Consider the following 24837-nt stretch of genomic DNA (forward strand, 5'->3'; position numbering starts at 1 on the left):
TTTTTTTTTCAAGTTTGCACAAAAAAAAAAAAAAAGTGTGAGGTTCCCCCCCCCCCCCCCCAATTGATACCAGACCCTGTAGGTCTTGTAGGAATGTTGGGAGGAATCCCCCAAGTTAAAAATAAAAAAAATGTGCGTGGGGTTCCCCCAAAAGTCATAGCAGGCCCTTCAGGTCCGCTAGAAATTTTAAGGGGTAGCCCTATCCCAAAATGAGGGGAAGTGTCCCCATGCCGCTGGGGCCTCTTTCCCACAACCCTGACCCAGTGTTTGTGGGGGTCTGCGGGTAGGGGGGCTTATTTGCAATCAGGTACCCCTTTAATTACCCCTTTAACCCAGATGCCACCATTACCCCCCCTTTTGAATAAGTAAGGTACTACTCATTCATTAAAGGGCTAAAAGTAAATAAACACATACCACATATTTAGAAACAATCTTTTAATTGAAAGAAAAAGAGTCAGTTTTTTAAATTTCCTTTATTTAAAAAAAATGGATCCATCACGATGACCGACATCCGCCTACTCGCCGAAATAGAAAAAGGCCAGCAGCACGACGACTCGTCCAAACCCAACAAACTCTTCCCGCAAAATGATATTTCTGGCTAGAATGTAAACAAATAGGGGAAGCGAGCCGTGATGTCGAGGGGCTTATTCAGCTTATTTGAAATTCTGTGCTGTCATAAAACACGATAGCATTCTGGGCGATTCTTCGTCGGGTTCAGACGGGTTGATATGCAGCTGGACTTATTTCAGCCAGTTAGTGGGGGTCGTTCATTGTGACTGACGCTGGATTACATTGATGTAGACATTTTTTTTTTAAAGGAATTGTCAAAATCGTAATTTTAGTGTTTTTTTTCCGATTAAAGGACTTTCAAAAAATTTGTGTTTATTTACTTTTACTTTTAACCCTTTAGTGAATAAGTAGGGGTACAAGTACCCCTCACTCATTCAAACGGGGACATATAGATGCCCCTTTAGTCAAAGGGGTACCTCGATGCGAATAAGCCCCCCTGCCAGCAGACCCCCACAACCACCGGGACAGGGTTGTGGGAAAGAGGCCCTTTTCCCTATTAGCATGGAGGACCCCACTTTTTCCCATTCTTTGGGGGTGGAGTTCCCCCTCAAAATTCCTACTAGACCTAAAGGGCCTGGTATGACTTTTGGGGGAACCCCACAAACTTTTTTTTTTTTTAAACTTGGGGGTCCCTCCTAACATTCCTACCAGACCTATAGGGTCTGGTATCAATTAGGCGGCCCTCACACTTTTTTTTTTCTCTTCTGCGGACTCTAAACAAAAAAAATTTCATTTTGCTGCAACAATTCATCCATAATGAAAATTCGTACAGACTACCGGTAACGAACATTCAGATTTTGTTTTTTGTTTTCTTAAATTGATGCTTAACACAATAAAACTTCATTCGGGAAATAAATTTGGATGCATGCGAAATTTTTGTTATCGGACATTTGGAAATTCGTAACAGATCTTCTGACATGAATCCCTCATGTCTAATATTCATATAAATAGTTCCTCCAGTCACATGCTAATATGCACCTCACATTTCATAATGGTGCTGGCTGCCTAAAAAAGTTTGTTTTGTTTTTTATAGAGGTATATTTACTGCAGAAGGTCTTGAGATATAAATAGTTACAGTATATTTGCATATCCCTCCTCCTTTGCATACACAGTGTGTGGGGTGTAACATCTCCCCTGTCACTCTCTCTATATATCTCATTGTACAGGAGACGTCTTCTACTTTGTATCTGACACTCCACAAGCATCAAGATGCTTTCTCACAGTTATCTGCTGGCCGTCATCTTCATTTCTATTCAGGGTGAGAGATGAAGCTCCTTCCATCATCCTCTGCACATAAATCTATACATTGTACAATAAATACACACATCAGGATTGATAGGAAGATATACAGACATTTATCAATAATCAATATGTCTCTTCCCATCCTCAGGATCCTGTGGACAGATTGTGATGACTCAGACTCCAGATTCTATCTCTGTGTCCCCGTGACAGACAGTCACCATCACATGTACATCCAGGTTCTTACATTGGTAATGAGATCTCCCGGTACCAACATAAATCAGGAAAGTCTCCAACACTTCTCATATATGATGCAGCCGCCTGACACACAGGAGTCCCAGACCGGTTCACTGGCAGCAGTGATGGATCTTCTTATACTCGTTACACTCTGACAATTACTGCCGTGACTGAAGATGATGAAGGAATATATTACTGCATGCATGATTATGGCACTCCTTACACACAGTGATACAGAGCCATACAAAAACCTCCTTCCTCTATCACACAAGAAGACATTACTACATAGTGCAGCATGCTCATAGAACACTGCACAGTAATACATACTGTCCAGTGTCCTATAAGGAAGACAGCAAGACTGGAAAATAATATTTATATAATAAGGTTACTTTTACACAGCCATTCCAATCACAACAGCCTGCAGTTATTTCAGGTGAATCTGATAAACGCTTTATGTTATTTTTTGGGCAGGGAGGCATAAACGGACATGCATCTATTTATGGCCGATTACCTAAAAAGGTTTTTATCCTTGTACTCTTTTTGGACCTAGACATGACGCCTCAGATAAATAAATGTAATCAGATGCAGATCTGTTTACAACTGCCTGCTCCTAGAGTAACATGGGACCATTAAAGTGTATGTTACCCCTATATTTAACATTGCAGATGTGTTATTTTTTCTATGTAGGTGTGTGAAACTGTAGTCTGCTGTAGTTTTCTTTATAAGCTTATGGAAGGGTGTGCAGTCATGTGACCACCAAATAAAAATAAAAAAATGAATTTTTTTATTTTTTTTAAAGTCTAATTGGGGGCACAAGCCATTTTTACTATATTGCAATGTCCTTTAGTTGCAGTGTGTACACCAATACTACAAACACCATATATTGCTCTGGAGTCCGTGGATAATTAGGACAACCAGATAACTCACATTTTAGGATGGAGAGGTCACCAGTTACTGATATACTTATTCTCTGAGAACATGTTTCCTTTGATAAAATATATACAACGCACAAAGGGATTCCAGAAATTGTCAATATATAAAGTACAACAAAAATCTGTAGCCAGATAAACTGCATTTCAAAAAGAGCAAAGTCCCATTTTGTTCTGAGGTTACAGATTATGCATAAGTGGGCAATTTTGCCAAATTTAATATTGCCACAAAAAAATCGTACCTTTGCCACAATTTTGTGGAAATTTGGCACAATGTGGCACTATTATGAACAAAAAAGTTTCCCTGGAAAGTTAGGAATGCAGATTGTGCTCCTAAGCCCACAGACCCCTCTGCTGGGTGACATGGCTTTATTTATAAACAAAGTCTTTAATAAGTAGATGTAAAGAAAGGTTTAGGGTTATCAATAGGGAAAGGGTCAGTGTTATGGTTGGGATTAGTGTTAGGGTTATTGTTACCATCAGGATTATTGTTATTTTGGGACAAGGACAGGTCCGGTACAGTTTAAAGAAGCTCTTTAAGCTTTTGAAAAAATCCTATCATACCTTTAACCCCTTCGTGACAGGAGACGTACACTGTACGCCCCGACACGAAGTGCCCAAATGACTGGCCATGTACACTCTACGTGACCAGTTATTTACGGCTCTACAATGCTGGTAACCGCTGAGAATCAGGGGTTACCATTCATTAATGAATGCCTCAGTATTGAGGCATTCATTAATGAAAGAGTTAAGCTTTATCAGACACCCGATCCCTTTCAGGAATCGGTTGTCTGAGAGTGAGAGCAGAGTCACATTTGCAGCTCTTGCCGTCACTCTGACAGCTGGTATAGATTGGGAAATCCCCATGTATACCAGCTTTTTTTTTTAACTTTCAGCAATAGAAACACAATGTTTCTATTCTTGAAACAATGTTGTAGTTTTCTGATCGTTGCTGGAACGATCAGCAACGATCGTCCTTGAGTCTCTCCTGCAGCTCAGCTGTTACCCTCCAGTGGAAGTTAACCCTTCACCAAACCGCAAGTAACCTGCCTCAGTAGAGGTGATACTAAAGAAGTGTCAGCAGAGGGGTTACCCTACATTGCTTCCTGCATTCTGTTAATTCCTCATATTGACTTACCTGTTCTAGATTGTACTGCATGCATAGAGGCATAGAGCGTGTATATTTAACACATAGTGTCGCTGCACCCCGGTGATTGCGGGAGAGAGCTGACTGCTAGGGATAATAGGCTCCGCATAAATACCTAGTGGTGATTACCAGATCTGTGTGACATAGCTATACCTGCACAAAGTATACGTTGCCACCACTCTCATCTCCTGTGTTTAGCATATGATGTGATAGAGGGTTCCACCATCACTCCTACCCATACAGAGTGTGAAAGTGAACCCTCGACCTGAGCCAATTCAACACCAGGTGTCAGGCTAAAGGTGCCCATACACCTTACGACCATCGCAAGACTATTGTCTTGCGATGGTCGTATGCTTCTTGAAAGCCCGTACGATCTGCCCACCTTGGACGGGCAGATCGTACTTGCGATCATCGAAAGCCCGCCCCACTGAGGGGCGGGCTTCCGATGATGGCAATGCAGAACGGGCAGTGTGCGCGTGCGCACAACGGCCCGTTCCGCAGCTATCGGGCGAGCAGGCTAGAAACCCGCCGAGAATCGTAGGATTCTCGGCGGGTTTTCGAACATGTTGGCTCGACAAAAGATGTGCGACCGTACAGTAGAAACGGTCGCACGTCTTAGTTCACACTGCTCGATTCTCGTACGATCGCGGGATTTCGCCCGATTCTCGTACGAGAATCGAGCAGTGTATGGGCACCTCAACACCGCAGCTGTGATCCTACCAATCCCCCTGGGCTGATCGTTACAGTCGGTCATTTACGAACAGAAATTAAAAACAAGCTCAGTCATGAAGGGGTTAAAATATACTATAGACCACCCTAATACCTCCATCCCCATTGAATCCAATGCATTTCCACAAAGTGTTCTGAATTTCCCTGTCTTCCAGTTCTAATCATCCCTAAGGGCCAATGGACAACCTTTGCACTGCAGCAATGTGCATGTTACCGCAACGCATGGCAAAGCACCATATACACGCTAGCTTGTAGTAGTGTCAGGCATTTTCAAATACACCTCAACACACTAATGGAATGAGGCTTCATTCCAGTGAACCCACATCGCAATATAGACAACTACCATTTCAGGAAGTTAAAAACATACAGGGGGGAATTTATCAAAGCTGGAGCAGACAAAAACTGGAGCAGCTGTGCATGGCAGCCAATCAGCTTCTCTCTTCAGTTTGTTCAGTTAAGATTTGAAAATGAAAAAGAGAAGCTGATTGGTCGCCATGCACAGCTGCTCCAAGTTTTGTCTGCTCCAGTTTTAATAAATTCCCCTCACAGTAGTGCCAAAAAAAGTAAGAATGGAGCGGTAATATTCCATACAGAAAACCCAGAATGCATTTTAAAGCTGAACTGCAGTCAACAAATATAAATACAAAGATAAAATCCATACACAGGAACTTTCTTACCTACCAAATCATACCTGGAAAGGTCCAGGTATCTTCTACATACAGCGCTTCTTTCTAACACAGTGCATTACAAAAACTGCAAGCTCAGGGAATTACTATTCTGTAAGTAGTCACTAGGAAAGAGGAGCAGACTGAGCTGCCCAGGCAGAAGACAAGGGGCTCAATATTATACTGGAGGGGAAAAAAATACTAAAAACAGCTTTAGAGTAATACTTGAATAGCTCTGTACATTCAATTATTTACATATTTCTAACAAGCAGTAAAGCAGATTTAAATAAACTCTCACTGACCTCTCTATCTGCAGGTGCTAGAAAGCCATTAATTCTTAAATTTCACAGCTGAAGCACTGAGGTTGGTGAGGTTGTTCTCTCCTTCCCCCTCCCAGCAGTAACTCAGCAGCTCAACTTTCCACGCTCCTCCTCCCATCAGTGACTGAAAAGTTCAGCTCCACCTGTTTCCCCCTCCCAGCAGTGACTTATCAGATCAGCTCTCCCTTCCTAGAAGTGACTCATCAGTAGTGATGAGCCGAACAGGTCCGAGTTCGGTTCGAATTCGAACTTTAGAACATCCAAAAAGTTCGAACTTGAACTCAACGCAAGTCTATGGGGGTAGAACTTTCAAAAACAATTTTCCCCTTTAAGAGGGCTTATATGCCAGTTATTGGCCATAAAAGGTGTATGAGGGTCCGCGTGCTGCCCTGGGGGACAGGAATCAATGCAAAGAAAAACTTTTTAAAAATACAGTTTTTAAAGGAGCAGTGATTTTATCATCACTTAAAGGGTAACAATGGAAATGAAAAATTCCCTTTAATTTCGTGCTTGGGGGGGTCCCCTTAACCTGACTGTAAAGTAACAGATCTGTAGGATGTATAGGACCTGCTGCAGCAAAACTGCCATTTCAAAAGAAAAAAATGATTTTTTGTTTGTTTTATTCTTAACCAGTTGCCGCCTGCCCCTAGAAAAAAAACGGACTGACCGCTGACTCGCATCAGCGTGTTGCCGTCTCCGGACGGCATTTTTTTCCTGCTCGCACGCGCCCCCTGGTGCACGCGCACGGGCAGGGAAGACCCGCTCGTTTTTACAGCCGTTAACGATCATTTCACATACAACCGATCAGCGGCTCTATAGCCGCCGATCGGTTGTATGGCGTGATTTTTGCGGCCACCCCCCTCGAGTGCCACCGTCCCCCCCTCCTGACCCCTCACCTTCAATCCCGGGTTCTGCTGGCCCATCTGTGGTCGGGAGGGCGTCAGGAGGAGAAGGGAGTGAGATCAGCTCCTTGCTGATCTCCCTCAGTGCTGTGAATGCCGAAGTGATGTGTATTACATCACTTCGGCATTCACCTGTCAGTCATCTGGCTCCTATGCCAGATAGAAGAAGCTGATGAAGCAGATCTCTGCTTCATCAGCTTCTTTTGGGGTCCCCGGGTGACATTAGAGGTCCTAGAGACCCCTACTGTCTCCATAAAGAGGACCTGCCAGAGTGCCCGTGCTATTATATAGGGGGGTTGTATCCCCCTAGGTAATAGCAATAACAATAAGTGTAAAAATATATTTTTTTTTTCATAAATAAAAAAAGTGAAAAAAAATAAAAGTCACAAATCAAAAAAGTAAACCCCCTCCCCCCCAAAAAAATGTTTAGTAAAAAAATAAAACCCCCAGTGGTGATTAAATACCACCAAAAGAAAGCTCTATCTGTCCTCAAAAAAGGGTATAAAATTCATTTCAGTACAGCGCTGCATGACGGAATAAATGTCAGTCAAAGTACCGCAGCGCTGAATACTGAAAAATGGCCTGGATGGGAAGGGGGTTTAACACCGTGGACTTCAAGTGGTTAAAGTGTGCAGTTCCCCCTCCCACACAATGCCAGACCCTTTAGGTCTGGTAGGAATGTTAGGAGGGACCAAATTATTATTTTTTAAAGCGTAGGGTTCCCCCTAAAAGTCATACCAGACCCTTGAGGTCTGGTAGGAATATTTAGGAGGGACCCCGTGTAAAAAAGTGTGTGTGGTACCCCCTCAAAGTCATACCAGGCCCTTAAAATGGAACCAAAAAGGGGGGGAAATTCCATACCAGACCTTTGATCCGAGCAAAGGCCTGGCAGTGCCGGAAAGGGAAGGGAAAAGGGGGTGTGTGAGTGCCTCCCACTCCCTTCCATACAAAGCTACATGCCCTCGGCACTGGGAGGGTGCTTTTCCAGGGTCGTCCCTGGAAAAGCACCTTGAAATAAAAATGAAAACAATAAAAAATAAATAGAAATAATAATAATTTTAAAAAACGACGACCTCCATCCCGTTCACTTGCGGCTAACACCTGCCACATAATGGCATTTTGACTAATGCCATTAACATATAAACATTTGGGCGGAGCTAGCAGTGACAGCTAGCTCCGCCCAGCTGTTTACAGTTGTGACAGGTGAGCCATGATTGGGTAGGGTCATCATGACTTCACAGTTCTCTGTGCCCTGGTTGGGCAAAGTCTTGCACCTGCGGCGTTCGCCGATACCACAAACTGCCAATGTTTGAGTTAAACTCACGTTCGGCTCAAACATCGAGTCCAACACTACTCATCAGTTCATTGTAACTTTTAAACACAGAGCAGGAGTTGGAGGATCAAGGAGAGCTGAGTTTACTTAGTAAACTTCTGTATTTCTGCTGTTTATATATTTATTCAATGTTCTATCTATCTATCTATCTATCTATCTATCTATCTATCTATCTATCTATCTGTTTTCTTGTTAGAACTATGTAAATACTTGAGTGCCCATACTCTGGTCACAGGTTCACTTTAAGATCTGTGCATAAGGCTGTTGGTCAGCTTCCTACAGCAAATAAAGCAGATAATTATGAAAAGTGTTGCAATGATCTACAACATGCTGAATGATGTAATGTTACAAGATGTGCTTGGGGTCATTACTGCAAAAATGTCATACAATTAACTTTATCTATCTATCTATCTATCTATCTATCTATCTATCTATCTATCTATTGTCAGTGTGTAATATTCACTGAATTTGCAATTTTTCATCTACCCAAATTTTTTTTAAATCTGACATCTATACATTGTACAATAAATACACATCAGGATTGATAGGAAGATATACAGACATTTATCAATAATCAATATGTCTCTTCTCATCCTCAGGATCCTGTGGACAGATTGTGATGACTCAGACTCCGGATTCTATCTCTGTGTCCCCGGGACAGACAGTCACCATCACATGTACATCCAGTACTAGTGCAGGTACTGTGGTAGCCTGGTACCAACTGAAGCCCCACCAACCTCCAAAGCTTCTTATCTATTCGGCCAGCACTCAGCAATCCGGGATCCCAGGCAGGTTCAGTGGTTCCAGATCTGGAAATGTATACAAACTAACCATCACAGGAGGCACTGAAGATGATGAAGGAAGTTATTACTGTCAGCAGTATTATACCTCTCACAGTGATACAGAGCCGTACGAAAACCTCCTTCCTCTTTTATAAAGAAACACAGTCACAGATATCATAGCTAAAGTTCATTCAAATAAATCTAATACACTTTTAATGAATTATTAATTGTGGTGGCAACTTTAATTACTCAGAATGTGCAGAGAATTCCTCAGCGACAGAAGCTCAAATGATAAAAAGAGTCCATCTGTCTGTTATGTCCGGTTGTATTTCATCTGCACCAGGAAAGCTGATAAGGTAAATGTCCATTTAGCTGCAATAGAGATAATTACTGTGAAGACATCCACAGCTGCTTTCCATTATTTTCTATGGATGATTCGGTACTTCTGTAAATCTGGAAGAATAGTTATTAGGTTGCCAAGGAGCTCTACTATAATATACCTCATTCACTCTAGGTCTAGGGAAGAACATTTTTCAAGTAACAATTATGCTAAACAATTCCCTACATTTTTACTTTGGGAATGGGTCTACAAGTTAAATAAGTTTTATATAACTTTTAGATTGTAAGCCCTCATGGGCAGGGCCCTCCTTACCATCTTGTCTTGAATTGTATTGTGATTGTAATGTCTTCCTTATATTGTAAAGCGCTGCGCACACTGTTGGCGCTATATAAATCCTGTCTAATAATAATATATAAGATACATTATATTCAGGTGAAGCACTTGTTGTACCGCAGGAAAACACAAGCAAACCTCTCTGGCAGGAGATCATATTCATATAAATAGTTCCAGCAATCACAACCTAATAAGCACTTCACAGGTCATAATGAAGATGTGGAGGATCACAACTAAAGCGGTCACTGTCTGGCGACCGGGGCACACAAAATGACTAAAAGTAGCGTGCACAAAATGGTGTCTGGGATGAACACAGGAAGTAGGTGTCTATGCTTTAACGGGGACGCACTAGAGGCGCAGATTCTAAGAAGGGCCAAGTGTTCGACAGAGCCTCCAATGGTGAGGATGATTGGTTGCTGGACACCTTCCAGTTTGCGGCCCTCTAGGACACCTACACAGACATAATGGTTAGTTGCAGCACCGAGGTGCTGGATACAACAGCAGGCAGGGTTGAAGCCTATACACAGACACATAATTAGGCACAGGTGCAAGGACTTACTGAAGAAGCTGATGATCAATCCACTGTAAAGGTGCCCATACACCTTACGATTATCGGACGGAACTTTTCATCCGATGATCGAACCGTCGTACGATTTTCGTACGACGGCCCCATCCTGCCCCAATTATCGAAAGGTTCAATCAGCGGTAGTTTAAAAAAACACCTGGACGACTTGCGGTAATTGACCGCAATTATTTTCGTTTGCGCATGCGCAGTGTTAATCGTACGACTTTTGACGGACGGAAACGCCACCAACCATGCGAACATCGTACGATCGACCAAAGTTTTCAAACATGCTTGACCGTCAAAAGTCGTACGATTGTACAGTACTATCGGTCGGGCACTCTATTCACACGTTACGATTGTCGTACGAAAAGTCGATCGCATACGATTATCGTACGATAATCGTAAGGTGTATGGGCACCTTAAGACATACAGGATCTCACTGTGAGGAAGAGGGAATGCAGACACACAGGTAACAAGGTAGGTGGTATTAACCGCAGGGATTACAAAGGCAAGTGATAAACAGGGAGTCCGACTGGGTGTAAAGACACGTTGCTCGAATGGCACGGAACAAGTGAGCTGGACTTTTAATGGAGAGGTTCAGAGTGGATTGGCAGGAAGCCAAGCAGCTCAGACAGGAGGTAAAACCCGGCACCGGATCATCACACAGGGAAGTGTGACAAAAGCATAGCTGACATAGTAAAGTAAGTTCAACCACATTTTTAAATACTGGCTTATGTGTTTCAAGGGATATGCATTCTTCATCAGGAAATGCTTTCTTCATCAGGAAAAAGACAGCACGTCCCTTGAAATACATAGGTCAGTGGTGTAACCTGCCATAGTGATGGGTGCGGGGAATTGTGAGTGGAGCTCCTGATGTAGTGGATTGCATCTACATTTTCGTTTGTGATTTTCCCTTTTTGTGTCCTGATTTAATATAAGTCAGCTATGCTATCATATTTGTGAATAGATCTTATAAGATATGAGTGCTCATTATGAGGCTGTAGGAGGGATATACAGTATATCCAAACTGGTCCAGTATTTGCACTAACAGTTACATTTCCAGGACACGTTTTCACTGCATTCCCTTTCTTTACCTTATCCCTATAATACTGAAGAAAATGTACTGATCGTGCCATCTACTGGTGTTCTGTTCCTATTTGTATTTACAGGAATATGCTCTGTATGTATTTTTTTTTTTTAATGTTTATTTTGGCTCTGATTGTTGTATTAGCGATGTATCCCTTGCTGAGACCTTTATGCCTCGCCTGTATAAACAGATATAATCACTGCAGACAATCCTTAATCAGATAGCGGAACTCACTAAATACCTTTTCATATGCGAAGGAAACACAGAAAAGGACGGTGCTATAACCAAAATGACCACAAGATGGCAGTATATTAACCAGCTATACTAGTACCAATGAACAATGGCTTAACCAGTTGACATCCGCGGTGTTAAACCCCCTTCCCATCCAGGCCATTTTTCAGTATTCAGCGCTGCGGTACTTTGACTGACATTTATTGCGTCATGCAGCGCTGTACTGAAATGAATTTTATACCCTTTTTTGGGGACAGATAGAGCTTTCTTTTGGTGGTATTTATTCACCACTGGGGTTTTTATTTTTTTATATATTAAGGAAAAATTACAGATTTTTTTTTAAAAAAAACAGTTTCCCCTATATTAAATTCTAAAACATTTATAATTTCCCAATTTTTTGGTAAAATATAAAAGACGGGGTCTAGTCGGGTAAAGAGACACCAAACATGTCAAGACTTAAAATTGCGCACGCCAGCGAAACCTCAAAAAAACTAAATTACCCAAAATTGGCCATAGGCGACGCATTAAAAGCTTTTACCGCTCATCAGTTTAGTGTTATCAGTGATTGATGGCCCTAAAATGATTGCTCTCACTGCGACGTTCGCGGCGATATGTAACATGTGTAGCGCAATTGTCATTTTCGCGTGCTGGCGCATGCGACGCATATTTACGTTTAAATGTGCGTAAACGAAGGTGGGGGGACTTAAACATTTGGGGGGGGGGTTTACTTTTTTTTATTTGTGACCTGTTATTTTTTTAAACTTTTTTTGTTTGTGACTTTTTATTTTTTTAACTTTTTTTATTTATATAGATTTTTTTTTTACACTTATTGTTATTGCTATTATATAGGGGGATACCATCCCCCTATATAATAGCACAGGTACACTGACAGGTCCTCTTTATGGAGACATTAGGGGTCCCTAGACCCCTAATGTCACCTGGAGACCCCAAAAGAAGCTGATGAAGCACAGATTTGCTTCATCAGCTTCTTCTATCTGGCATAGGAGCCAGATGACTGACAGGTGAATGCGGAAGTGATGTAATACACATCACTTCTGCATTCACACTACGGAGGGAGAACAGCAAGGAGCTGATCTCCCTCCCTCCTCCTCCTGACGCCCTCCCGAGCCGGTCCCGGGATTAAATGGGGCAGCGGATCCCGGGATTAAAGGTGAGGGGTCAGGAGGGGGGAGATGGCGGCACCCGCGATCGCGCGGGGGGGGGGCCTCCGAAATTCACGCCATACAACCGATCAGCGGCTATAGAGCCGCTGATCGGTTGTATGTGAAACAGCCGTTAACGGCTGTAGTAACAAGCGGGTCTTTCCTGCCCGTGCGCGCGCTAGGGGGCGCGCGCGAGCAGGAAAAAAATGCCGTCTGGCTACGGCAACCCGCAGATAGGAGTCAGCCGTCCGTCCGTTTTTTCTTAACGGGCGGACGGCAAGAGGTTAAAGTCACATTAAACCCTCAGATTTTTTAACATAAAACAATACTGTAATGTGCGCCTTACTGTAATCCATGGTTGTTTCCCTTCTCTTTGATGCTCTTCCTTTTAAATCTGTATCTGTTCTCATGCTTGGAGAGAACCTCCCTTTTCAGCAGACTGCCTTGTCTCACACGGTGTCTGTGTATAAGCTGTAACCTGAGCCTGCACTACAGGAAGAGGCCCTGAGCTGAAAAGGGAAGTTCTCTCCAAGCATGAGAACAGATACAGATTTATAAGGAAATTAATTTTATTAAATAATTTAATATAAAACATAATTATAAAACAATTTCAACATCAGCCAGAATCACATAAACAAAGTTGCAGGTCTTTGAAGGTCACATCTTTTCTGGATCCGTTCTTTGCCGCAGTACTAAAACATGTTAGGCCCCCAGCCACAACGGCGCCTCGGGGACAACCACCAACTGACTGCATACACTTCAAATATCCAATTTAGTGTTCACCAGCTTACACTCCATGAATAGAGGATCCATACCAAGACCGTTCCCCAAACATAAACCACCAGCAACTATCTTTTGACGGCCTCCAAAGACCCTAAACGCATAAATACCCATTTATTAACAAAAGGGGTCTCGGGAGGGAAGTTCGCTCCTCGTCAGACAATTTCCATCTGCTGAAGAGAGGACCCCCTCCTACTCAGACCACCACTAAAGCTCCACCTAACCTTTTAACCTGACCAATCAGGTAAGTGACCTTGTCCTAAGGCCGAACCCTCATTACCCCTTTTTTGTAACTCGTCTCCCCTATACACCTAGTCATGTCTGCCCTCCGCTTATTTTTTTTTTGCTTCGGGCCTTACTGGAAGTAGGGGACACTGTTATGTTGAGTGGAAGACCTCTATGTCCTCAGAGTCGCTGTGCACACACCAAGCCACTGCTGCCACTGTCATTGGCCAGCGAAGAGCACAGGCTAAAAGCACAGAGCCAATCAGATTGGTTGATTGACTCTGCTTTGTGATGGCCAATCACATCGATCACAAATGTAAACAGAGTCTTCTATTCACCAATGAGATCTCTTTCCTTCCTGTTACAATGGAGGAAGTAATGAATGAATGAGTTATTCTTTTATTAGAGAAGATAACAGGCAGTTACAGATGATGGCATCACTCCGATTGTGGGATCATTAACTCTTTTACTACCATCCTCTCCTCTACATCTGATCTCCATCCTGTCTCTGTACACTGGGATTTGTTGTTCCTCTATAGCTGCTAATGTTAAACTAATCGATTATGAAAATAATCGTTAGCTGCAGCCCTAAAAAGCTGATAAGGAAAATGTTCCCTTAGCTGCAATGGGGATATATAATAGAGATAATTACTGTGAAGACATCCACAGCTGCTTTCCATTATTTTCTATGGATGAATCGGTACTTCTGTAAATTTGGAAGAATTGTTAATAGGGTGCCAAAAAGCTCTACTATAATTAGGGTTGCACAGATACCAAGTACAGTACTTGGTACAAGTACGAGTACATGTACTGATACTTTTGAGCTCCAAGACTACACTAGAGAAAAATGCAAAAAGTTAGGAGGCAGCTGTCATTTGTAAGGAGCACACAGAGCTCCTGGGATTTCTACATCTCTGTTTTAATGTATGACTTTATTTTTATAAATATAAATAAAGGGATGCACAGATACCAGTTTTGTGAGTACGAGTACTGGTACATTTTTGTTTATTGTCATGTGACAGTTTTTCTAAAACAATACAGACTAATGATTTCAGGACAGTGGTGGAGCGCCAGAGCCCGGTCCCAGCTGCAACCGCTGCAAGTATCGGTGCTGGTACTCGAAAAGTATCTGTGCATCCCTAACTATAATATGCCTCATTCACCCTGTGACTGATATGTTAGAATATTTACTGAGAAACATTAACTTGACTTTGGCCGCTGCGTGAATTACTGAGCTGAAGGGAACTGAGCCAAATAGAGTTTGGCTATTCAGTTCGGCTCTATATGGCTCTATACTTCGGCTCTATACCTCCAGCCGTACATCAGCTAAAATCAGCCGAACATCGGCTGCCTCCAGCTGGCTTCAGTCAGCCGAACCTTCAGCAGGTCACTCACTGCCATTCGCCCCTATTCACATAGGGGCCCGAATGACAGTAAGTGAATAGCCAAATGCCGCACGGGTATTCTGCTCGCTACCTCCGAGTAAGCGATCATAATAAAAAAAGTAAGTCAATGGGGACAAGGGCCTCTTCCCCACAAGTCCTGGGGCGTCGGTTGTGGGGGTCTGCAGGCAGGGGGGCTTATTTTAAAAAAGGGGCACCCAGATGCGCCCCCCCCCTTGTGAATGAGTAAGGGCTACTTGTAGCCCTACCCATTCACTAAAGGGTTAAATAAAATGTAAATACAGACTTTTGAAAAAACTAATTTAATTGACAATTCCTTTATTAGTTAAAAAACATCCCAAAATATGATCCAACGACGTAATCCAGGGGTCAATCACAATGCCCAGCGTTGTCGATGGCGTTGAACGATCATGACGACTCGGCGAAATAAAAAAAGCCCTGACGCCCGCCGACCCGACCGCACGCGACGAACTCTGCCACAGAATTAAGAATCTGATAGATGCAGGCCAAATATAAACAATTGGGCGGAACTAGCGTTGACATCACCGCTAGCTCCACCCAACTGTTTACATTTGACCAGCACCTGCCAGAGTCTTCCCCCGTGATGTCACAGCTGGATCCACCTAGTTGTTGTCATTTATGATAGCCCAGTGTCCTCAAGGACGCTGGGCTGTCATTGAAGGACAACAAGGACACCCAGCTGTTGTCATTTGTGGGGAGAATGGTCTGGTTCAACAGACCTTTCTCCCCGCTTCGTTTGTTACTACGGCTCAGTCGAGCCAAAGCATATGTGTTTGGCTTGGCTGAGCTGCTCGGCTGCCTTCGGCTGCTGTATGGGGTATTTTGAATAGTGGCCAAAGTGAGCCGTAGGATCAGCTGAAGCTACGGCTAGATCCTTCGGCTCAATAGTGAATAACCCTCTAAGTGAAATTTCCCAACAAATCTTTTTTTGCTACAAATTGGGGAGGTTCTTAGGAAAGAACCCATTTCAAGTAACAAGTATGCTACACAATTCCCTTCATTTTAATATGGTAATGGGTCTAACAGTTAAATACGTTTTCCATAAGGTGCAATTGGGCCAATTCACAAAGCTCAGCGTTATGAGAGCAGAAGTTGATTTACCTATCCTTATTTTACCACTCTTTATTTTGCTTGCTTAAACATGGAATTCACAAAAGTTGGAATTGTGAATGCACACGCAGCTTAACCTTCCTCAAAGGAGAACTATGGGGTGAGTGCTTTTCACTCACCTCATAGTTCTAGCCGACCTGTGACAATGAGACTGTCACAGGTCGGCTCAGTAGATTGGGAGGTGAGCGAACACATACCGGCGTTCACTCACCTCTCGATCCTGTCACGGCTCTCTGCCCTGAGACATGGGAAAGGCTGGATTCCCCTCTCCCGCTCCGATCCGCCAGCGCTGACTGGCGGAACGGACGGGGGAGGGGGCGGGTACAGCTGGCTCTGCCTCTAGATAGGCAGAGCCAGCTGTCAGTCACGCAGCTGGGCGGATCCCGACACAATTGACGGGATCCGCTTCAGCGTCTCAGTATACCGCGAGCAGCAGCTCGCGGTATACTGCAGCGTCTCAGTATACCGCGAGCTACAGCTCGCGGTATACTGAGCCTAGGGTGACGGGAGGACGCTAGTTTGTGTCCTCCAGTTACCCTAAGGAGAACTATGGGGAAAAGCCTTAACCCCATAGTTCTACTTTAAGCAAGTGTTATTTTAACATCAGAGACTTTATTTATCTATTACTGTGATACAATAACATTTTGGGGGTTATTTTAACACTTTTGCCGTGCATTTTCGTAGCAGAAGGGGTGGTGCAGATGCCTAGATGACTGTTTTACTTTCACTTTCGCCACACAAAAGGATTCCACATATAAGGAAGGAATATATTCCATATTCGCCACATGCATTATAATTTTATATTTACCAGAGAAGAAATCATATAGAAATAACAATAAAAAAAATTCTGAATGTAAAAGAATATATGAAACATTAGATTTATTTAGATCTGCATCTGTCGACAATCAGACAGTGTAGGGAGGGCAAGCAATTCTCCTTACCACCTAAGGCCCCATTCACACTAAGCGATACTTAACTCGAGCGGATTTCTGAGTGGCCGGGATAGCGCGACTGTTCGGGCAACGTTCGGGCGACGATTGCGCAACCTTCACCGTCGGGCTGCATGCAAAAATAGAAAAATCGTGCGACATCCGTGGGGAAAAAGGGTCCTGTAGAAGCAACAGGCGACAGCGACATGGAGCTGTACAATAGAACAGCTCCATTGAAAATCATTGGATGGCGACTTTTCGCGATATCGCGCCGCAAATATGCGCGATTAACGCCCAGTGTGAATGGGCACTTAAGCCTGTTTTGATATTTAATTTGTTGCATGGAACAATCCACTTGCTCTACAACCCCACTGAAGGGTTTCCAGGGACATATGATTTTTCGTGTCAGGTGAGATTTGCCACTAACCTCAAACTGTAAAAAAGAATCCACATTTGTAGAAGGATAAAAACTGTAGAAATGACAACTACATGGCGCCTTCTGTATGAAAATTAAGCCATGTGAAAATAAAGAAAAAAAGGTTCCATTTCTATTTACCTCCCTTCATCACAGTGCAACAAGCATCAGATAATGACTGAAGTCTGTTATAACACCACCCGGAAGGAGGGGATCAATCTACGTATCAATAACGAGTAATAAAAGGACCTTTTCCTTTTGTGAATTGCATTTCAAGCATATTTTATCCCTCCAGTTGTTAAAATAATGTCTGAATAGTTAATTTACTACTTCTTAATAATAAGAAGCGTTATTGAGTTTTGTGAATTACCTTTACGCAGCAACTATACTGTATAACAAGCGATATCAATGAAATAATGGCCGAAATGAAGAAAATAAGCTTTGTGAATTGACCCAAATATATTCAGGTGAAGCACTTGTTGTACTGGAGGAGAACACGAGCAAACCTCTCTGGCAGGAGATCATATTCATATAAATAGTTCCAGCAATCACATCATAATATGCACTTCACAGGTCCTAATGAAGACGTGGAGGATCACAACTAAAGCATGGCTGACATAGTAAAGAATGTTACAACCAAATTATTAAATACTGGCTTATGCGTTTCAAGGGATATGCTTTCTTTATCAGGCTCTATACATAGGTCAGTGGTGTACACCGCCATAGTGATGGGTGGGGGGAATTGTGAGTGGAACTCCTGATGTAGTGAATTGCATGTACATTTTCATTTGTGATTGTCCCCTTTGTGTCCTGATTTAATGTAAGTCAGCTATCCTATTGTAGAGCTCACCCCCGAAGGAGCCGCTGAATAACCGGATATTTCTATCCCCCTACACCAATGTACTGCCCAAAGCGTGGATCCACAGCACACCAACACACCTTTGAACAGTTTTATAACAGTTTTACTGACAAATCAGAGATGAACAACTATGATGCAATAGTAATGACAGAAATCACCAACAATAATGTGTATCAACAGGCTGAGGCACTCTGTGACCCAGTAACTGCAGCTATATGCTGTCAGCACTGAGGTATGTGAGGCCAATTGTCTCTAAAGGCTTTCCCCTGAATGGGGTGTATGTTCCTTTAAGGTCTCCCTTTAACAATGTCCGAACCTCCCTATACTACTGGCCAGTAGAGGTGTCCTAAGCTAGCCGGTGTTGGGGCCCTTACTGTAGTGCCGATATGAACAGCAACAGGTTGTCAACGTGGCCAAAGGCCTCTCACCACTCCTCAGGTCAGTTGGAAAGATATGAAGACTGCTGGCAGGAACTGGGCGTCCTCTCTCTCTCTCTCTTCAGTTCAGGCGACATAGAGGGAAGTCATCTGGGTCCCCGACAAAAGGTCCTCACCCATCCAGGATGTTTGCAGTCCTCTCAATTGGCTCCGTCTGGCTCCCTCTCTCTCTGCTGGGCTGGCTGGATCACTCCGGCGGCTGGTTCAGCCATGCGACTAGGCGCTCGAACACAGTCTCTCTGGTTCAGCAGATGAACATCCGTCCTTCAGAGCGCTGCAGTACAGATTCTGTGTGTCCCAATCTGTCAGTGGGAATCACACAGCTCTGCTGCATGCAGTCCTAATTCACACAGTGCCGCACACAGGCCTGTCTCCTCTAGATCCCCCAGTCAGACTGGGCACGCTCAGTCACTGCAGTACATAGCCCTCCTCCTTCCTCTCGCACAGCATCCTGGGAGTGGTAGTTCACAAGAGCTCTATTAGCAATCCCCAGTGTCAGCTCTGCACTGCAATCCCCACAAATCTCTGCTTCAGATCACACACAGGGACAAGTTAACTCCTTACAATTAGGAACAAGAATCGCTGTGATAGCACATATATGTATATTATATAGGGCTACACTATCATATTTATGAGCAGATCTTATAAGAGTTGAGTGCTCATTACGAGTCTGTAGGAGGGATGTATATCCAAACTGGTCCAGAAATAGGACATATGTAGATGTCTTTACCAGACATCCCAACTCTCCCGGACGCTCCGGGAGTCTCCCGCTATTGGATAGCGGCTCCCGGCCGCCCGGGAGAGAAACACTTCCTCCCGGAAAGGTTTATCTGCTCGATCGAGCAGATAAACCTTTCCCAGCCATGTTTTTTTTTTTTTCCTGACATCGGGAGCCGTGGCCCTACCGTCAGTCAGAAAAAAAAAGGCACAGGAAAGCATAGCTAGATCTTATTGGGTATTGCACTTTGCAATAGCCAATAGCAAACTAGCTAATGCACCCGCCCACTGCTGCTGTCAATCAGCAGAGGGGGGACCTGAAGTTTTCTATCAGGTCCTCTTCTGGTGATTGAAAGCAGCAGAGAGCGGGTGCATTAGCTAGTTTGCTATTGGCTATTACTATGCTTTTTTTGAGGACCCGGTGGGAGTAGCCCCGTTCCCTGAAACGTTCATACATGGCTTTTGATTCATGCTTGAAGACATTAAGGGAGGTACAGTTCCTCTTAAGGCGGAGGAACTGACCAGTAGGTATGCCCTGTTTCAGGGAGGGAGGATGGTGATTACTCGCGTGGAGGACTGTATTGGCTGCAGTGGGTTTCCTAAAGGTGTTAGAGAAAAGAGATCCTTTACACTCAATTTCTAACTGTTTAAATCAGTATTCTGTTGGGTTTACATACATATATTTATTATTAATTAGCCATTGTGCGGCACATATGTTGTTATCCTAGTCCACGGCTCTGTAATTACACAGCTTATCAGCAATCATGTTTATATGTAGGATATATTTAATCTTGGATTACAGTTGATTTTTAATTATCTATGATAGCACTGACACTCACTCTATCTCAGGGGTTAAGGGTTAAGAGTAACACATGAGTTAAGCAAATAAAAACTCTGTGCAACCGCCCCCTATCAGAATCTAACGAAGCCCTGGGAAAGAAGGCGGGGCAAAACGCCTTATGGTAGTGGACGTTGAGCTGGCTAATCACCTGCATGTCAGGCACTAGATTCCCCGGTCCGTGATGCCATACAGCGCTGTTTTATGACTACACCTACAATCAATCCAAAGCCTTTGGAACTACTCTACACACTAAGAAAGTCCTCCAAGAGTCTGAGGTCTTTAAACGAGGAGTACTGATTCCTAGACATGTGGACCAGCAAAAAATTTGCTTAGTTTAGTTTCGTTTTGATCCGGACATTATTATTTTTTTCGGATTCAAGTCAGAAATTAAATTAGTTTCAGACGAAATTTATTAGCGGTAGTCCGGCCGAAATTCGTTTATGGACGGAATTCGTTTATGGACGAAATTCGACAAAATGACATTAGGAAAAAAAAACCGATCGTGCGCCCCCCACCCCCTCCCTGCGCCTTACCAGGCCACGTGCCCTTCGGCATTGGGAGGGTGTTCCCATGCCGATGGGGACAAGGGCCTCTTCCCCACAACCCTGATCCGGTGGTTGTGGGGGTCTGCGGGCAAGGGGGCTTATTTGCATCGGGGTACCCCTTTAAATAAGGGGGCACCCAGATGCCGCTCCCCCATGTGAATGAGTAAGTACCCATTCACTAAAGGGTTAAATCAAATAGTTAGTAAAAAGTCCAGACTTTTGACAAAATCCTTTAATAATAAAAAAATGGCTCCATCTATGTAATCCAGAGTCAATCAGGATGCAGGACCCCCGCTGACCCGCTGAACTTGCACATCCATACAAGTACGGATGCATGCCCTTCAATGAAGACTGTCTTCCACTATGCAGCCCCCCCCCCCCCCCCCTCTCCTCTTCAAAGAAAAAAAATTCTACTCATTTTGGACATGACCCTTCCCCACCATAAACAAAACTTTCTTATAAAATGGTAAAGGTTTCTTTTTAAATAACTTTGATGATAGAATACACATGTAATGTAGTAACGTGTTTTAAAATATTGCACTAAACATTTATTAAGAATGGATAATGACAGTCTGCATTCAAAGGCGTGCATCTGTGCAGCTTAATCCTGCCATAGGGATGTACATGCGGCTTCACACACTGCAGACTACATGCTGCATCTGCATCTCCTGGGCCCAGGTCTCTTCATGGATCTAAAACAAAAAGAGAGAAATGGCGCCTTCTCCTCATGTAAAAACGTCTTTTGTCCAAAAATAAAAACTGCGTAAAATGATACTCACAAACGGTGTCTAAGGAAAGCGTTTCTCATTGTACCGAATGGAGCCAGGATAAACTGACACTTACCCTTCCAATCTGAGAGACCTGGAGTAGTTGACAAAAGATGAGTGGTCCAAAATCCCTGTAGAGAGGTGTAAGAAACTCATTGATTTAAGTTATTTTTTCCAAGAGCTGTGCTACCAAATATTACTTGAGGGGCAGGCTTCCGATGACCGCAATGCTGAACAGGCACTTACGATCATGCTAAAAACCTGCCGAAAATCGTACGATTCTCCTCTGGTTTTCTAGCATGCTCCTAAGACAAAAGATGTGCGACCATACAGTAAAAACGGTTGCACGCCTTCCATACACTTTGCGATTATTGTACGATCGCGGGATTTCCCGTGATTATCGTGCGATAATCGCACAGTGTATGGGCACCTTTAGAAGGTGCTCCTAACGACAACCCGTTATGTAAATAAAAGACACACCCACAGAATCTCTTTCTTTCATTCAAACCTCACCACCATGGGCAAGACCAAAGAGCTGTCACAGGACGTTAGGGACAAGATTGTAGACCTGCACAAGGCTGGAAAGTATTTAATTACAGCTACACACATTGCATAAGTGGCAACACACCTTACAATATCCTCTTTATAATAATTTCCACATTCTATATCTGGAAAAAACCAATCTGTGTGGATGTAATTAAATATTTTCCAGCATAGCCAGTCACTATAGGCCAGTTTCCTACAACAGCTTACCCTTTTCCCTCATTTGTACTTTCTGTATATTGTGACAACATAAACAGCAAGACATGTAGCAACTAAAAAACTATGCAGACTTCCTGACACTAAAGATGAGTTGAACGTACTTGGATTTGGATAATCCAAAGTCAATAGGTGCTAAATCTTGAAAATGTCCAATTCGGTCCAAATTCGAGGTGTCTATGGTAAGCTTTGGGCAGTATGCTATTTCCCATTATATCCCATCAGCATCATTGACAGCTGCTGCTTGTAAATGCCAGATTAGGGATTCCTGCTGCAGGAAATCACAAGTTCCTGACGCAGGAATCCCTAAGCGCATCTAAACTTACAGGTGTTAATACACACACACACACACACATAGGGAAATACATCCCCCCTCCAAACACATATGCACTAATATGACAAAGATGCAGATCATGTAGCTGCATGTCTGATGGTACCAATTCGTGGGCCAGTACTTTGAAACCCCCCGCACTAGAGGATGAGGTTGAGACTAGAGGCTGGTGTGCAACAGTTCCACAAGGCTGCAAGTCAGAAACTGAGCACAACTGTGCTGCTGACTCCCCCCACCCCCCGCCCAGGGCCCTATAGCAGCTGCATGGGCAGCAACGGCGGTAGTTCCACCACTGCTTATAGGTGGCCATACACCTTACAACCATTGTACAATTTTTTCTGTCCGGACATCGCACACTCGTCCGATTTTCGCTCAAATAGCCCATCATGCTCAGACCAATGTAGTTTTCGATTATTGTTCGCCAGCAATACTAACTGGCCGCATTTCATCGATCAACACAACATATTTTTGTTTGTGCATGTGCAGTATTCATCTTGCGATTTTTGTTCTACGAAAACGCCACTAAGCCATTGATTTTCCTCTGTTTCGACTAAAGTTTTCTAGTCTGCCCTTTCAACCAAATTATTATCGCACAAAACCGCGATCGAGGACGAAAATTAAATGATGATTGTAAGGTGTATGGGCACCTTAAGACTGGCCTGAAACCGTTATTCTTTAAGGGCCAGTTCACACCACAAAGGCTGCGTTCCAGAGCGTTCGGCCTCTGGACCGCATGCCGGCCGGCTCCCTGCGTTCGGGGGGGGCGTGGTGGTGCATTGAAGTCAATGGCCCCATAGCCCCGCCTGCACCCAGAACGCAGGCACATTAGTGTCTGCGTTTCGGTCCAGTGCGATCTGCAAAAAAAGTGCTTGCAGTATTTTTGCAGATCCCACAGTATCGGAATGCAGGGACTAATGTGCCTGCATTCCAGGTGCGGGCAAACGCACTGCGGGCTGTGGGGGTGGCTGTGGTGCCATTGACTTCAACGCTGGCCTGTGTTCCAGTGCTTTCCAGAGGCCGAGTGCTCTGGAACGCAGCCTTTGTGGTGTGAACCGGCCCTAAAGCAAGTCAGCTCCTGATAAGCATACTTGCTCCAGATCAGAAATCATTCAATTTGCTAAATCAGCATGACAGACAGACAACTAGTATCAGAAGGAAAGTTCAGCGATCAGCACCAAATGTACTGTTTCTGTTGCCCCAAGGACAGGTTCCTCAATGCACCCCCCTACCCACCAACCCATGGAGAATGGCAGACCTGCAGGCTGCATACAAGTGATCTTGGCGACATCGCCCGGGATCACTTGTACAAAACAAGCGGCGGCTTCCCCGCTCTACATTTAGCTCTGTTTGCCCATAGCAGGGCTAAATGTAGAAAACAACTACCCGCCTGGCGCCCGAAACTGCATGTCCAGGAGATAGGAATTCCACACCCCTCCTGCCCCTCTACTCCCTGCTGCCCCAAGGCCGGGCCTTGGTTTGCCTTGTGGGAAATCCAGCCCCGTCAGCAATGGCAGTCAACATGTTTTCCCAGCTTAGACTAAAGGTGCCCATACACTGTACGATTATCATATAGCATTGCAGTCATCGGAAGCACGCCCCTCAGGGGGGCGGGCTCGCGATGATCGCAAGTACGAACTGCCTGTCCAAGTTGGGCAGATGGTACGCTTTTTTAATTACTTTACAACCCTCGCAAGACAAGAGTCTTGCGAGGGTTGTAAAGTGTATGGCCACCTTTACTTTAACAAAAAAAATCAAGAAAAGCTTCATATCCATAAAATACTTTGGGGTGTTTTATAAAACAAATTGATTTATTTGTCCTGTGAAATTGCATCTACATTTGTTCTGTGTGAATGGGGGCAAACAGGGACGGATTTGCCAAAAGGCCATCGAGGCCCGGCCTCGGGGCTGCAGGAAACAGAGTGGAAGCAGGGGTGTAGTATTCCCTGACCCCCTGGACATGCAGTTCTGGGCACCGGGCGAGTAGTTGTTTTCTACATTTAGCCCTGCTTTGGGCAAGAAGAGCTAAATGTAGAGCTGGAAAACCGCTCATTCGTTTACAAGTGATGTTGGCGATGTCGCCGAGATCACTTGTATGCAGCCTGCAGGTCTGTCCTCCTCCTGACGCC

Source organism: Nanorana parkeri, unplaced genomic scaffold (genome assembly GCF_000935625.1).
Source record: "Nanorana parkeri isolate BGI_ZX_2015 unplaced genomic scaffold, ASM93562v1 scaffold919, whole genome shotgun sequence".
Lineage (NCBI taxonomy): Eukaryota > Metazoa > Chordata > Amphibia > Anura > Dicroglossidae > Nanorana > Nanorana parkeri.